The sequence below is a fragment of the Lolium rigidum genome, chromosome 2 (assembly GCF_022539505.1).
Source record: "Lolium rigidum isolate FL_2022 chromosome 2, APGP_CSIRO_Lrig_0.1, whole genome shotgun sequence".
Lineage (NCBI taxonomy): Eukaryota > Viridiplantae > Streptophyta > Magnoliopsida > Poales > Poaceae > Lolium > Lolium rigidum.
In genome coordinates, this window is record NC_061509.1 from 143792745 (window position 1) to 143799128 (window position 6384).

The window sequence follows — 6384 nt, forward strand, 5'->3', positions numbered from 1 at the left end:
AAATAGAGGAATTTGTGCAGTTAAATTGGACATGCACAAATCATATGATCGCGTAGAATGGAATTTTCTACGTGATATGATGTTGAGACTTGGGTTTGATCAGACATGGGTCAACCTGTGTGACATCAGTGAACTACAGGGTTTGGTTCAATTCAGATGAAACTGATACTTTTACTCCCACAAGGGGTATTAGGCAGGGGGATCCCTTGTCCCCTTTCTTATTTTTGTTATGTGCAGAGGGGTTGTCAAGCCTGCTAGCGCACGAGGAGTTGTCTGGTGGTATTCAAGGGGTTAAAGTGTGTAGAAATGCACCGTCAGTGTCACACCTTCTTTTTGTTGATGATTCTTTAATCTTGATGTCGGCTGATATGTCAAACGCCACAGCTCTCAGTAATGCTCTAGATACGTATTGTGCAGGCTCTGGACAACTTGTGAGTGTTGCTAAATCGAGTATCTTCTTCAGTCCAAATACAAATGTTTTGGTCCGAGAGGAGGTATGTGTCCACTTGAATATTCTGGTGGAAGCTTTATCTGATAAATATCTGGGATTACCAACTTTGGTTGGAATTGATAGGAGTGACTGCTTTCAGCATCTAGTGGAGAGAGTATGTCAAAGAATTTGTGGCTGGAATGAAAAACTCTTGTCAATGGGAGGAAAAGAAATTCTTTTGAAGGCTATAGCACAGGCCATACCGGCGTATGCAATGTCGGTTTTTAATTTACCTAAACAGATTTGCAAGGAGATTTGTAATGCCATTGCTAGATTCTGGTGGGGAGGGACTGAAACAAATCGCAAAATGCACTGGATGGCATGGTGGAAGATGAGCATTCCCAAAAGTGAAGGTGGAATGGGCTTTCGTGATTTACATTGCTTTAACCAAGCAATGTTGGCAAAACAGTGTTGGCGGCTGTTGAGTGAACCAGACTCACTATGTGCACAAGTTCTCCGGGCAAAGTACTATCCGGACGGAGATCTGATTAATGCCACACTGAAGAAAGGGGCATCGTTTACTTGGCATTGCATTATGTCTGGGCTTAAAACATTCAAGCGTGGCTGCATTTGGAGGCCAGGGAATGGAAGTACTATCAACATATGGTCTGATATGTGGATACCATCTAGCCCGTCACATAAAATAATGACCCCAAGAGGGCACTGTGTTCTTTCCCGGGTTGAAGAGCTGATTGATCCATTGACGGGGAATTGGGATGAATATCTTATAAGAGATAATTTCTGAGAAGTGGATGTGGAACGTATTCCACTGCACAATTTTGGACAGTCGGATTTCATAGCCTGGCAAGCTGCGAAGTCAGGATGCTTCTCGGTCAAGTCAGCCTACCATTTGGAATGGCGAGCAGAGTATCGTAGAAGAGCTCAAAGGGTGGACTCATCGGACAGATCCTCACCTCATGTGGTCTGGAAGAAAATTTGGAGTGCTAAAGTCTCACGTAAAGTCCAGATTTTTAATTGGAGAGCCTTACATGGAATTATACCATGTTTATGTACATTGGCAAACCGTCATATTGGTTCATCAGTAAATTGTCCAGTGTGCAATGTTGAAGCGGAAGATTTACGTCATATGCTATTCAAATGCGATAGAGCAACTCAAATTTGGGAAGGTCTAGGACTGGGGGATGCTGTTAAGGCGGCCTCAAGGATGGAATTGTCAGGTTCAGTAGTTTTAGAAGAGTTGCTGTGCTCTCCTACACCGGGCGGAATTACATGCAACTAGATTTAGATGTGCGCCTTGGCGCACGGACCCGTAAAGCTCATGCTAATGTTTATCTATTATAATGGTGATAAAAGTAGCTGCCAATACGATACCATTCAATGGTTTCCGTATTGAAATTCCAAACAGATAAGATTCAGTGCATAATAATATGACAATTAGATCCCAGACGTAATGAGAAAACAATCGATATAAATCAGACCACTACAGGATTAAACAGCAATTTATACATACCCCCTCGGCAGATTCCAAAATTATAAGCACTTTCTAAAAGGCTATATTGAACAACTAAATCGATCATAGGTGAACATGGAAATGGTACATGGTATCCTTGTGCATTCAATTCTTCACACCAGAATAGGAACTTCTAGCAGACAACTTGCAATTGGAGACACGCCTCCGAGATGTCCTGCTGCAGCGGCGTAAAACACCAGAACATGAAAATCTACCAGACATTTATCACCATAGATAAATGCAAATTGAACTTTTGGATGCACTGACAATATCACGTGGTGGAACACCGATCATCTGTGACTGCTGATATTTAAGAACAATCCAATCATAAACATAATCAAACTGGAATCCAACAAAGATAATATCCCATCAAAAGTGCCCCAAAAGGAGTTATTAGAAAAGATTGCAATGCAATAATTTATCTTGTAACATGTAAATAGAAAGGAACATTCTCAAATAAAAAGATCTCTAAAAAGTATGTTCAGGTATTTATAGTTTGGAATGTCCTCATAATTATACTTGTAGCTTAATTATCATCCTACTTACCACCCAGATACCAAACGTGCATATTGAAGAAAGCAAAGAAAGGGACACTCAAGTGTCATGTGTTACCTGGTACTACTTTGGGTCTCAAGCTGGAGGGTCTTAAGCTAGAGTGCAGGGCTTAAAGAGACGAGTGAGGTGAGCACACAAGTGTTGTGGTAATTCAGTTCGCTAATTGCTGCTCTTGATGATCTGACCCACAAAATCAAAAAGTGAACCTCCAACAATACCAGGTGTCGGATGTCAGGACTAAATTATACCATGACAAAATACCACATATGTCTCATCGGGAATCATCAGATATTGTATCATTTTGTTTCAACAAAAGGATATTGTATTATTCTTTATTTCTTGGCAGTTTTCCATGTTTTTATTTAATTATTTCTCATGGCCCAAGCAACCCTCAGTTTGGACTTTGGACCGCACGTATGTTACTTCATAAATAAATTGAACTGCACGTCTCTGTTTGAATTGAACATTTGTGTATCTTACAAAACCAAAGCTTGTCTATGATTTGCATAAGAACAAATATTTAGTAGGACTCAAATTTGCACAAGTGTCATGATATCGTGAAAGTAGAATTAATTTATGATGGCTATGGAACTTCAAACCGAATTGCATCTGTACCTGAATGTCTAACAGACAACTATTGTTTGGCTACCAAAAATGAGTTCCAAAAACATACCCACGTGAAAGGCAAAATAACTTCCAAATCATTGTATTTTTTCTTAAAATTTGCTATCATTTTATCCAGAGAAGCTAGCAATCATAGGAGTTCATTAGGACGGTGTCAGGGCCAAAACCAGAGGTAAAAATATATCCCAAAGAGAAAATGAGTAGTAATTAAGAAATATAAAGAATTTTTGTAAAATATTTTACAGGGCATACCTATTGTCCTTACAGCTTTATCCTTTTCACTTACAAAACAGGGTTTTAGTGATTAAGATCCATAAAAACTTAAATGAATAAGATCACATGCGTAAATATGTTGCTGTACACAATATATGGCCTAACAGGGAGAACTGGTTACATGTTGTCTAGGAGCTGCACCTGATGGTAAGGTATAGGCTCAAGTAGTTGATTTTCCAACTCTGCTCCTTCCAGTTCTTCCAGCTCATCCTGTCAAAATTTCATTGCAGTCGGTATAAAGTCATCGGAGGAGAAAGTCTCAACCTTAAGATTATGGACCCGAAATGGCAAGTGAGCTACCTCGTCAAAATCAGCAGATGCTCCAATAGGAGCTGACAAAGCATCTTGTATCTGTTTCATGCTTTCAGTCTGTTCGTTAATTTCTTCCATAGTCTCATAAATAACATGGGGGTGAACTAAAAATCCATTATAAACAACTGCATCTCCATGAACGCTACAAACCCTGTGAGGCACCTGCTCCTCAGTTGAGGAGTAGGTGTGAGATTAATATGACGAAGTCCCATAATTTTAAATTCCACCATCCGTACAGATGGTTATCCTGCAATGCTAAATACCGGTTCATGTACTATTATTTATATAGGACAAAACAAACAAAAGAATATGGCAGCGACAACGTATATTTTGAGTTTCGATTTACCTTGAACCACTTCTTCTATTTGTATCTGATCTAGCAAAATCATGTGAAAACAGAACTTGTGTAATGGCCTCTATAAATCGAATCATTCAACCAAGACCTGGAGGAGTAAAAAATATAATCATATGGCAGACCACAACGAACAAAATCAGACCAACATTTTCAAGAAGTAATATAGTTCTATACTGAGGTAATATATTGCTCAAACTTGTAGACATAATTGATATAGAGCCATTCATCTAAAAAACATGTGACTGGGCATACATAAAAAAGTGCCTAAGCCGAATATCATAGATGTTCCAGGCATGTAGATAGCCATAACAGCTTTTCAATAGATCCATGCTAGCATAGGAGCCCGACTTGATAACTTGACAAACCAAAGTTTCAAAGCAGGACATAGATCCTTACTGAATACCTTTGAATACCTTTCAGGAGCTTCAGCTCACTATCTACTAAAGTTAGTTGTCACAAATTTCAAGAGTCACAGGGAAGTTACAGGCATTGCCCGTTTAACAATTAGTTAGAACAGGTTTTTTGAACCTCATGAGCTTGGATTTCTTCCACAAACGGAATAATCGAACAAAGTACTACCTGGACGTCCTTAACCCATTTTGTTGCTTGCACAATAGAGAAGTTATAGCAACTTCACTGGATCTTGCAATTGAAGTATTAAAGGTCTTCTAATTGATTTTATTTGCTCTAAAATGATCTTTCCCTGGCCATTTCTGATTCTGTATACATGCATATAGGTTATATGTGTGGTCTTTTATTACAGGTAGAGGGTAGCCTGAAGAAGCAATTCAGTTATTGGAGTCTTGTTCGATGACTGCATCAGGACTTCTCGCTGCCAACTATGCACTTCAGAATAGCCTGCTGCAGATTGTCTTAGAGAATACTAAATGGAGAATTAGCGCTCCAAATTTAACACGCTAGTACACTATACAACTAAGCCTCTAGTTTTTTTTGTTGGAAGATTTCATGTGGCTATGGCCAATGCTTAAGCATATACTGTAATATATACCCAGAATATTGATTGTTGATATGGACACCTGCAAGAATATTGGCTATAATTTCCAATTTTTGAATAAACCATGGCACTAATGTTTATATATTAGCTTAGTTTTGATGTCCTTACCTGGCTTGTACATGTGTGTGTTTTAGTTCAAGTGATTACACATAGCAAGGCCAAATTGAAACACAAAACACCTTTAGATCATGTCTCAAAAAACATTTGCCATTAACTTTTAAGTTATCTCAAGGATTTGAAAAACCGCTGGAATTGGTGATCTGGTTATAAAATGAAATTGTAAGGTTAATAAAGCGTATGTGTGGTCTTTTATTACAGGTAGAGGGTAGCCTGAAGAAGCAATTCAGTTATTGGAGTCTTGTTCGATGACTGACTTCCCGCTGCCAACTATGCACTTCAGAATAGCCTGCTGCAGATTGTCTTAGAGAATAGCTAAATGGAGAAGTAGCGCTCCAAATTTAACACGCTAGTACACTATACAACTAAGCCTCTAGTTTTTTTTGTTGAAAGATTTCATGTGGCTGTGGCCAATGCTTAAGCATATACTGTAATATATACCCAGAATATTGATTGTTGATATGGACACCTGCAAGAATATTGGCTATAATTTCCAATTTTTGAATAAACCATGGCACTAATGTTTATATATTAGCTTAGTTTTGATGTCCTTACCTGGCTTGTACATGTGTGTGTTTTAGTTCAAGTGATTACACATAGCAAGGCCGAATTGAAACACAAAACACCTTTAGATCATGTCTCAAACAACATTTGCCATTAACTTTTAAGTTATCTCAAGGATTTGAAAAACCGCTGGAATTGGTGATCTGGTTATAAAATGAAATTGTAAGGTTAATAAAGCGCCACTGTTGGCCACTCTGTCCTAGAATGCAGAAATGAAGATGAACAAATAAAAGGAGAGCAGAAAATTACCTAGGTAAAGTCGTGAATGGAGGAACAAATAATCTACTAATTGGTTTGGCTCAAACAGTGCTGCACCACCTCGTCCGCATTTCCGCGGCTGAGCGCGACCACAGGAGGGAGGACCTACCAGCGGCAGAAATCTGGGATCTTGTAGTTCACAGAGACGGAAGATGAGCACATAAAAGGAAAGCAGAAATTTACCTGGGTCAAGTCGTGAATGGAGAAATAATCTGCTGCTTTGCCTCAAACAGCGCTGGACCTCCTCGTCCGCATTTCCACGGATGAGCACGACCACGGGAGGGAGGACCTCGCGGCGGCAGAAACCTGAGATTTGTAGTCGACAGAGACGGCGACGTGCGTGAAGAATG

At 39.3% G+C, this 6384-nt stretch overlaps 2 long non-coding RNA genes across 5 annotated transcripts; both read right to left on the minus strand.

Annotated features, from left to right (window-relative positions):
- Positions 1–2023: 2023 nt before the first annotated feature.
- LOC124687393 lies at positions 2024–3626 on the minus strand. Of its 2 annotated transcripts, none has more exons than XR_006998202.1 (3): positions 3555–3626; positions 2574–2722; positions 2024–2261 (listed from the first exon to the last, which is right to left on the minus strand). It is a non-coding gene; the product is annotated as an uncharacterized LOC124687393 (long non-coding RNA). The 2 variants fall into 2 exon arrangements; XR_006998201.1 differs by having other exon boundaries at positions 2024–2264.
- Positions 3627–3719: 93 nt separating this feature from the next.
- LOC124687392 lies at positions 3720–6058 on the minus strand. 3 transcript variants are annotated; one of them, XR_006998200.1, is made up of 4 exons: positions 6026–6058; positions 4072–4168; positions 3876–3972; positions 3720–3764 (listed from the first exon to the last, which is right to left on the minus strand). It is a non-coding gene; the product is annotated as an uncharacterized LOC124687392 (long non-coding RNA). The 3 variants fall into 3 exon arrangements; XR_006998197.1 differs by lacking the exon at positions 6026–6058 and having other exon boundaries at positions 4072–4293; XR_006998198.1 differs by lacking the exon at positions 3720–3764 and having other exon boundaries at positions 3772–3980.
- Between the last annotated feature and the right edge of the window lie 326 nt (positions 6059–6384).